Source organism: Rattus norvegicus, chromosome 1 (genome assembly GCF_021556685.1).
Source record: "Rattus norvegicus strain SHRSP/BbbUtx chromosome 1, alternate assembly SHRSP_T2T, whole genome shotgun sequence".
NCBI classification, from domain to species: Eukaryota; Metazoa; Chordata; class Mammalia; order Rodentia; family Muridae; genus Rattus; species Rattus norvegicus.
The window spans coordinates 204,466,201-204,477,500 of NC_141534.1; positions in this window are offsets into that span (position 1 = coordinate 204,466,201).

The window sequence follows — 11,300 nt, forward strand, 5'->3', positions numbered from 1 at the left end:
TTAAGATTAGGTAGAAAACAAAGAGGAGATTAAATGACAATTTCAGAGGTTAATTAATAACTAGCCCATCCCCCAGTGATGATGTTTAAATATATTTTCAAATTATTTCATAGGAAAAATAGGCAACTGGTCCAAATTGTCTGTGATTCTTCTAAATCCGAAGAAAAGCAATACCTAGTAGGGCTTTAGTGGTGGCTCAAAGGTCAAGAATATTTGCTGTTTCTGTAAAAGACCAGACTTGTGTTCCCAGGGCTGAAAATGGACAGCTTATAACTGCCTATAACTCCAGTTCCATGGGAACCAATGCCCTCTAATGGCCTCTGTGTACCCACATGTTGCATGCTAGCGTGCACACACACACACACACACACACACACACACACACACACACACACACACACTGAAAACTATTAGCACATTCTTGTGACAGGCACTAAAATTAAAAGGAATAAAGGCCTAGTACATTCAAAGGGACAGAAGCTCCTTGGTCATCATTAAACCTTTGTAATCCCTAGTAGACCTCCTGCTGAGGAGGCATGAGAGAGTGCCTGCTGCTCTTCTCTGGGACTACAGTGTGATCAGGAACAATGCCCTGAGAGAAAAACAGCCTGTAGGAACTATAGAATATGACATACAAAGTCACTTCTTTGTCAGTAAGAGAGTGGACATGGGATAGCCAACTCTTTACTTGATCTTAGCCAAAAGGCCGAGAAGCGATGATAGCCAACTCTTAATGGGTCTGTGGCCATATCAACCAGATTCAAAGCCACTGGGGAGAAAACAAAGGAAAACTAGCTCTGTTGACTACACAAAGAATGTAGTATCCCCAACAGCCAAGATATAGGAACGACCTAAACATCTGACATACAATGAATAGAGAAAGAAAACAGGATCTCCATCTACATGAATTTAAATCATGTTCAACCTTGAAAGAGGAGGGAATGCTGTTACGACAGTCAAGATTAACCTGGAGGTCAAAGTTTGAGAGCAATAAACAAGATCTGATCCTACTCTGATGGCCGATCACTGCTATCCACTTGACATACCTGTGAAGAGGAAATCTCAACTGAGGAATTGTTTCCATCAGATTGTCCCATGGGCATGCCTGTTAGGACATTTTATTGATTGTTAATTAATGTGGGAGGGTGGTACCATTCCTAGGTAGGTGGGCCTCACTCTAGAAGAAAGGAAGCTAACCGTGAGCCTGGAAACAACCTCAGAAAGCAGCATCCTCCAGGTTCCCGCCTTGAGAATCAGCCCTGATTTCCACAGATGGCAGTCTATAGCATGCAAGCCAAGTAAGCCTTTTCTTCCCCCAGGCTGCTTTTGGTCATAGTGTTGATCAAAAAGCAGAAGTCAAACCAGGACACCAGAGAACACATGCAATCTAAAATGTCAATCTCGGAAAAAGATTGTTGGATACAGGTGTGTGACCACTAGGCTCAACGAGAGGAAATGATGGAGCAAGGTCAGTCAACAGGCTCAAATTTTCATTGTATGAGGTGCAGGTCCAGAGACCACAGTGACATGAGGAGATGGAGGGAGAAGCAGTTTGTGGTATGCTTGACACTTGGTAAGAGCAGATGCCCTGTGGGAACTGTATGTTTCTTAGCTATGTCAAATGGCTCATCAAATAGCCTCGTGTATATCAAATAACAGTCTATGCACCTTAAATACCTACAATGACTGCTTGTCAGTTTTCTTGGTTTATCTGAAAATCTAGAGAAAGCCCCTATCAGCTTAGCAGGGGCTTTATAAACTCCATGGCTTCAATAACCACAGCTGTAGCTGGCAGGACACTCAACTGCCTTTCTTATTTCATAGCCGGTGGGATGAAATACCTGAGAATACCTGAGAAACAGTTACAGGCAGTGGGGATGAAAAGCAGAGGACAAATTCTCCAGCCTGTGTCCCAGACACAGTCAGCTGTAGTAGTTCTGCCATAGGGTGGCATTTATCCCCAACCCTACTACAGAGCTCATTGCATGTTTTATTGTGTTTGGGGGGTGAGGTGCAGGTGCATGTGTGAACCTGAGCCACAGTGTGCACACAGGGGTTAGAGGAGACCTTTGGGGAATCAGTTCTCATCTTTTTCCTCTTTGAAGGCAGGGTCTCTCTTCACCAAGTACTTCCGCCTCAATGACCTCTGAGCTTTCCAGGTGGCTCTTCTATAGTCAACTCCCCTCTCTTAGTGTGAGCACTGGGACTGTAGGTGTGGAATAGTGTCCCATTTGCCTTCCCGTGAGCCAAACTCAGGTTATCCTCAGGCTTGCAAGAGCGCTAACCCATTGTGTTTAAATTCAAAAATAACACAGAGAATACATTTTGAGATCCCTACACAAGATAGAAAAAGAGGATAAAGAATGCCGAAATAATTAGAGAGACTAAGCAAGTCTCAAAGAAAAAAAATGGAGGGCTGGTATTCAGTCACTCCTATTCTAGAGGAGGAGACAAATCTTAAAGAGAGGGGGTCCTTGAGCATAAAGCATGAAGGAGCAAAAAAATCAAAATCAATGAAAGAAATAATCTAGAAATAATGTTAAGTAGAAAACTCTCAAAAAGCGTTTGAAGATTTGGCAATATGCCTCTAAATGACTCATACAACAAGGAACAAACTAAAATGGAAATCGTAAAATATTTTTTATTGAAGGCAATGGCAGAACAAAAAGAAAGAAAGAAAGAAATGCAATACAACAAAAGTTATGGGATGCAACTATCAGAAGGAAAGTCATGGTTCCAAATGTTTAAAAGGAGAAATCAATGTCTGAGACAGACAGAAATATCTGTCATGGGGAGTTACAAACAGGAGGGGAAACCAAACCATAGAAAAGAGTCAAGGAAAACAGTTTTCAATGTGAAATAAACTAACAGCAGAGAAAAACAAAACCCTGTTGATGCTCCTGTTAAAAATGTCAGCTAGTAACTAGATAGATAGATAGATAGATAGATAGATAGATAGATAGATAGCAGATACATGATAAATAGTTTGATAGTAGATAGATGAAAGACAAGTGATAATATCAATTGATTATGGACAGATATATAGATACATAAATAGATTAAAATAGCATATTTATACTCTGAATTTGAAATTATATATGTAATATACAGAGATGCTGTATGTATGCATGCATAAATATTCCTCTCCGTGTGTTTGTGTTTGTGTGTGTGTCTATGTTTTTCATGTATTAACCAGATTGGCCTGAGAGACCTTGGGGACAGCAATATCCAACTGCAACACCTCAATAATAATGAGCCCACCCAGCTCCAAACCTTAGCTTCCAAATAGAACTTATCACTAAATGAGAAGAGGAACTTAAAACAAACAAACAGAAACAAGAATCTGTAGAGGATCTGGGTCAGGAAAGCCCTAGCTGAGCCCAAGACTGCTCTTCCAGATGGCAGGAAAATACTCCAAGGAGAGTGGGCCATGCCACAAACACTCAAGCCTCCTGAAGGAGATCCCTCTGGGAGGATTGGGGACAATTTGGGCAGTGGGGTGAATAATGATAACAGATTATGTCCCATTGAGAGGAGGAACAAACCAGGAGCCTTTTAGAAAGTAATTAAGTAATTACTTTAAAACTTGATGAGGAACAAGATAACCAGCATTTCAGAGAGATTCCAATAAATGTGTATTAATTACGAAGGAGAGATGAATGTGGGCACCGTGGAGAAACCTGGCTGGCACCGCCTCTATGAGGTGTCAAGATAAGCACTATCAAGATCACAGCAAATTTGGAGTCCCAGGGAAACTGCTGGGATATGACAGGAACCTGGCAACAGCCTCAGGGAGGCGGAATCTCTGTCTAATTGTAAGTACTTGTCAGAACCAGAACCAGGCATGCTGCAAAATACATGGCCTGTCATCTTCACAAGGGTCAAAATGACCACTGCAAGGGAAGACCAAGAAACTCAAGATGAAAGGAGATGGAGATATGTCCCAGGAGACATAGTGCATGGCTCTACAAGGATCCTCTCTCTATGAGAGATATTATTGAAGCCCATGGTCAAACCTGGGCTGGGTGTGATACTTAAATGGAAAGATATATACATGTTGAAATCCAAGTTCTGACGCTTGAATGGAAGGAAGTACTTGTTATAGGAATCCATCTGAAGTAATTGAGGACTGTAGAGGAACGTGGCTGTCACTTGCCTCCAATGGCTTTAACAAAGCAAGCCCTTCAAACTCCTACCTCCAGTTTTTACATAAGTGTGCTATTGTTTCAAATCTTTAAGTAGATAAAAGCACATACACACTGCGTGTATGTGTGTGTGCATATATGTAATTTATGGTGTCTAAATAGATACTTATAAATATTTCACCCCAGAAAAAAATGTGGAGAGAGTAACACAGTTATTCCAAGAGTCATCAGAAACATATCCAATCCAACTCTATACATTTTCATAATTAGAAAAGAAAGAGAAAATATCAAATTTTCTATCTTGGAATGGAGCATGCTATAAGGATTTGGGCTGTCATCCTTTTGAGGAAAAAAACAAAGAACAATCAATGTTTAACATATGTGAGAGCAAGAGCACAGAGGAACTGAGCCCAATCCCAGGCATGATGGACCAAATGCTGAGAAGCGATCGCCTGCACCCAACCAGGCAAAGCAAGCAGATCTCCAAGGTGAATGAGCTAACACTGTGGTGAGCGATTGCAGAAGGACCATCTGAGCCAATGCAGCAACATGAAAGCACTACATAGATGCTCACATTGGGCTCTGGAGCATAAGCCTCCCCCTTGGTACCTCCTTCACCCTGAAGTCCCCACAGGCTCTAAGGGATGGTCATGTGCAATCCTGGCTCAGAGGACAGCAGAGGCCCAAAAGTACAAGGAAGTCCTCTGGAATCACCTTCTACTTTCTCAAGGAAGAAAAGACTTAGTGTATATGACTATATATGACTATATGACTCTCTCTCTCTCTCTCTCTCTCTCTCTCTCTCTCTCTCTCTGTGTGTGTGTGTGTGTGTGTGTGTGTGTGTGTGTGTGTGTGTGTGTGTGTGTGTTTGTATGTGCCCATGCATATGTTGTGGAGAGGAACAAAGATGTCCCATGTTGTGGTAGAAAGTATGAAGTAAGGAGGGTATTAGAAAAATCTACTTCTAGGAGAGAGGTAGGATCAAAGGAAGAGGCCAGTTACAGGGAAAACTCAATAATGCCACACTCCTGGGGCCTAGAATATGGACAACTACAGGTTAAAACTTGGTCAGAACCAAGACTGCAGCTAAATCAACTTGTGGAATCCACTCAATTTATGCAGAAAAGAATACACTAAAAAATAGCCAATATGCCTTTCTGGCTAACATTGTTAGCAAAGTAGGAAAAAATGAACTCTTTAAACAAATGAACAATATATGCAGCTTTTAAATTCCTATAATTCATTGAGTGTAAACTGTATATTTTCCGTAAGATTGGAGTCCATGGGGAGGTGGGTATCATCTTTCAGTACTCCTAGAGAGCTTCACAATGGAAGACAGTGTAATTAGACAAGAAAAAGAAATACAAAGCATATAGATCAAATAAAATGTGAAAAAGAGAAACCCTCCCTCAATTTGGGCATTCCATAGTTGTCTAAGTATAAAGTCAAAAAGAATAACATAATAGCTCTTAGAAATAACAGCCATGTTCAGAAATGTTACCAAATAGTCAACGTACAAAAATTGATTTGTATTTCTATAATTATGACAGAACAATTGGATTTTTAAATGTTAAATGCCATTCACAACAGCAGCAAAATTAAATGCTCAAGCATAAATTAAACACAATCTCTGAAAAACTCTGTGTATTAAAAATTTCAAAATACTGACCTAACAAAGCAAACCAGAGCTAGGTCAATGGAAAGACATACCATGTTCAAGGATAGACAGACTTGATAGTTCAGACACCAATTGTCAACAATTCAGCTTAAAGATTTGATACATCAAACAAAATATCTATAGTATTATATATAGATATTTTCACTGGCAATACCAAGAGTTAAAAACATATGGCAATTGGAATTTTCATACTCTGCTGATAGAAAAATGCAAAACAGAGCAACCACTGTGGAAGCTGTGAGGCCATGGAGAAGTGGTGGGTTCTACTGCTTGGCCTGGAAAGATCCAAAGTGAGCCTGAAGCATTCTGTGAAGCCAGCCTGGAAAGCCCACCTATGGCCATTTGGAATCTACATTAGCAAGAAATGAATGACAATAGTATTTTATGAAAATTCTAAAAGTAAAATGAATACCCATGAGTCATATTTTTTCCAAATACTATAGATTATATATGAGAAGTCCTAGTCAGAGAAACTCAGAAGGAAAACTTAAATGTAAGAATTGGGGATGAAAGTAAAACTCAGATTTCTATATAACATAGTTTTGAGTATAACCCAAAAATACCAGAGGACTAGAGTTGTAACAGGTCAAAGAAAGCCAATATAGCCGGTTAAGTCCTATGAAATGTCCATTTTGGAGCTGACTATTGCCAATTTCAACAAACAGAAATCAAACTCTGCTCAAAACAGTAAACAATAATAAAATAAAAATGTTAAGAATAACATCAATTAATATAAAAATGATAAAGAGGGTTGTGGAATGGCTCGGTGGCTAAAGGTGCTTGCAACCAAATCTAATGACTTGAGTTTGATCCCTGGGACCCAAGTGGTAGAAAGAGAAGATCAAATCCTATAAGTTGCCTTCTGACCTCCACATGTGTAGAATATCTCACACACACACACACACACACACACACACACACACACACACACTGCAAGGGTGAGTGAAAGGAAGAGAAGGAGGGGTGGGGAGAGGGAGAGGAGGAAGAATAAATAAGTATAATTTTAAATAAAAGATATCATTACAAAATTTAAGGAATAAATCTAAGAGAAGACTTACAATATTTCCCCATTGAAAATTGTAAAACATTGTTTTAAGAAAATTTTAGAAGTCTAAAGACTTTCAACTTGGACAATTCAATCTGGGGAACTCCTTAGGAAGGTGGAGGGAGGTAAATACAGGTAAGTAAAATAACAATAAGGATGAGTGAAAAGCCACAAGAAATCACACTATTAACTCGTTACCTTATATGAGTAGATAATGCATGTAACTCAGTATACACATACCTTAGTTAGGGTTTTACTGCTATGAACAGACACCATGACCAAAGCAACTCTTATAAGACAACATTTAATTTGGACTGGCTTACAGGTTCAGAGGTTCAGTCCATTATCATCAAGGTAGGAACAAGACAGCACCCAGATAGGCACGGTGCAGGAGAAGCTGAGAGTTTTACATCTTCACCTGAAGGCTCCCTCCAAGAGCCAAAGACACCAAAATCCCTAATACCAGACATAAGAAGCCACTTTTGAGTTGTTGGCCAGGGTTGTCCAAGGGATGCGCAAAACACATAGCTTACTGCTGTTACCCTGGGTTATCTCCATGGATGAAAGATAAATTTCCATTGCTGAAGACACCATGCTCTTTAGAAACAGGGTACAGAAACCACTAAACTGGAATTTACCTTAATGCTCTCTTCCTGAGGATTAGCTTTCATTGTACCAGATGGCACCATGCAAACTTCCAAAGGAGGGTGGCAACTAAGAATCCTACCAGGATATAATACTTATGAACCACATCAATGGCAACATGGCACCATAACCCTACAGGTGCAGTAGTGGCACACATACCTTGGTGGTAACCAAAAGCTCTCTAGTTGGCCCACTCAACAAGAGGGGAAAAACCATACCTGGTCCTTAGAAACATAGCTAACTACTCGGAGCTACTGAAGTCATGGTTATTGGAGAAGAATCCATAATCATTAATGACTAGATGACAATAATCCCCAACATCAATCTGCAAACATTTATCCTTATACTCACAAATAAGTATAGTCCTTATTCCACATCAAGGAAATTTCTCTTTGCAACAGAGACCACTGTGGGCAGAGTTGTTGAGCCCAGTTCCAGTGGATACACAAAACACTCTTATACCTAACGTTCAGGAAACACCGTGGAAGAGGAAGCTAGACATATTGTAAGGATCAGAGGATTAGAGAGTTTGCCGTGAGACTGTGGTCCCTAATAACATCAAAAGCTACACTCATAAAGTCTCACCAACATAATTATCCAAACATGAGCTGAATAAAGATGACACCAGAAAACATACCAAAGTGAGTGAGGAAAAGCCCATGAGGCTCAATCCAACAAAAAGAATTATAGGCAACCGAGGAAAGCTGGTAGTACAAAGGTGGTCTCCCAAGGGAAGAGAACACCAATGGTTGTCCACTGCCAAATGACAACTCTGAAAATATATATACAAGTATATGTGGACTGAGCAGGCTATATGTTTTGGGAATCTCATAGCCCTGCCCAACAACTCAATCAAGAGTTCCTCGTGCTTGGTATTTGTGGTTTTGTTTGGCTCTTGGATGAAACACTCTCCTTTTCTCATCAGCCCAGATAAGAAAACATTCATTATAACTATATATGTATATTTATACACATAGTTAATAGGTAGTATAGGGTTTATTCTTAGGTAATATGGTAATAGGATGACTCTTTGTGGGTTTTAAACATGCTTAATTTTCTTTTACTCATCTCCCTCCTTCTATATCTACACCCTTCCCCTTCCTTAGTGAGCCCCCTCAGCCCCCTAACCCCCGGAGCAGAGCACTGTATTCTCATATTCCCTTTTATCCTCCTGCCTTCTTCTACATTTACCTCCTTACCCTCCCTAAAGGTACCCCTTTCCCATTTCCCTGACTGGATCACTTGTATACTGCTTTTTTCCCTCTATTGCTCTTCGATCCCCAATCTGTCAATGGTCCTGTTTGAATGAAGAATTATCTAGATCAGATCAGTCTGGAGACATGATTGTGTGGGATTGTGTTGATTGTTAATTGAAGCAGAAGGGTATAACTCACTACAGGCAATATCATCCCCTGGCCTGGTCCCTGAACTGTGTCAGAGTGAAGAAAGCTAGCAAAAAAGACAGGCAAACGTTCCATATGTTTATCGTCTTTGTTCTTGATCCTGGGATGATGCTTTCATTCCTGCCTTAACTTCCCTACAGTAATGGTCTGTAACTTAAAACTGCAAGTCATAAAATCTCTTCCTATCATAATAGTTATTGATCGGGATATTTTTATCACAGCAACAGAAATTAATCTACAGCAGTGTTTAAAACCAAACCCCTGTTTCTTTATGCAAGGTTCAGTCATTGGGACCGTCTGCCACCACACCTAAATACTGTTTCTTCCTCCAACTTTTCTGCATCTTTGGAATACTTTCATATATCATAGGACATTTTTTCTGTTCATCTCCTGCCCGCTCCATCAGCACCTGTGCTTAAAGACTAAGGGCATTTTCCCCCTAAAAAGGCAGTAGTCATAATCTATTCTCAAACAATAACAACACAAAGAACTAAAGACCCAGATGCTAGTTGCCTTGCCACACCAGTGCACATAAATTCAGTGCTTACTGTAAGACATTATAGCTGTGATTTTTTAAGTCTCAATAACCTATGAGGGGTGTTTTTTTTGTTTTGTTTCTTTTTTTCAACAGATTTAACTAAAATGCTATCACCAAGCACATTCAATGTGATGATAGAAGGGAATTAATTTACTAACATTTTCCAGCAATATATATGTCTTACAAAGGCCCATATGCATTCAGTAGATGACTTCAGTAGCATCTAGCATATGGATTTTCTCACAGAACAGTCTAGAAAAACTTGTCTCCATCACAGATACAGGCTAAGCTTTGGACACAAGGATACTCGGCATCTAGCTCAGAACCAGCCTTTCCAGAGTGTTCACTGAAAACTTGGAAGATATTCAGTCTTTTGGTGATAAAAAGACACAAACACTCCAACAAGCCACAAGTTATGTGGGGTGCCCCAGTTTACTCCCAGACCAACCCCAGAGTGGGAGAACTAACCAGGAACAGAGTTGAGAAACTACAGAAAAAAATAGCAAGGTGTTAGGCTTCTTGGACAACTGTCTTCCAACCAACTGAAGAGATACTTCTCCTTGGCTCTATGAGTCATCTGTCTATCTTCTTACCTCCCCTTGCGACCTCTTGGAGCCAATAACAGCAGTTAGAATATTTTCACTCTGTGAGAATGGGCAGGGCAGGGCAGGGCAGTCGGCAACATCAAACAGTATCAACACTCTAAAGACATCTTGATGGACTGGAGACTGGTAATGCAGTCAGGCTGACCCCTTCACCACACTGCCAGATGGGCCCATCACTGCATCGGGAGTACCCAGGGCTCCAGAGTGCAGCTCAGTTCTCAGAGACCACCAGATCGGGCTCTTCTCCCTCCTCTAGAAACATTTCCAGAGTTCTCCTTAGCAACTGATGCCAAAAGATTACTCAGCAGTTGCCTACATGCATTAACAAAGGCAAAAGTCATTGCTCTTGAAAGCAAGGCCTCTTCACAGCCAGGTAAGACAAATCAGCCCTCCTTACCATCACTGCCCCACCCTGGACTAAATAACTCCAGCTGAGATCCAGAGTCAAGAAGGTAAAATCGTCATTTGGCCTCATCTCCAGTAAAGAAAAACAATCATGTCACACTTAGTTGTGCTTCACAGAAGCAAGGAAATAAACATTTATCAAAAGAATATCGACTAGAACAGAAGCTGATATACTTGCCGTCCACATGTGCCAACCTCCAGCCAGGGTGGAACACCAGCATGGCTCTGCCTTCACCAGAGCTCCTGTGGGGAGGCAGAGCCAGCACTCTACAGTCTCCTTGGAGAACTGGCAAAGTGTTCTACTCTCAATTTTTTAAAAAGAAATTATACAGCTGTCATTCAGAGAAAGGATATATATTTAAACAACTGTTTCCCTTACTTAGTATTTCATTATCAGTGTGTGCCTAAGTGTATTTAATATTAACACCATTTGACACAGCTTTTATTGGAGGCCCCCACTTGTTTTCATTGGCCTCTGTTAAGACATTCGAACTCACGGCCATAAAAGCTGGGGTCACATACAAGAGGCATTGGATTTGGTTTCCAAGCCTAATCCAAGAAAGAATTTCCTTCCAAGACTTTCATTTTTGTTTCTAAGACATTTTGAAAAAAAATTATTCTCAGGATAGACATTCCCTAATCATCAGCAGACCTTCCTCCCATGTGAGCAGAGACTTCTTGAGTAGGAGACGGTGTGGCCCTGTGAAGCCAGGGCATTCTGCTCTCTGACACTTCAGTCTCCAAACCCAGTCACAGCCAGTGGAGAAAAGCCATGGTAAAGGCGTTCTGCCAGTAAGGATTTTTCTCCCAGCTTACAGAGAATTAGAAGGTAATCA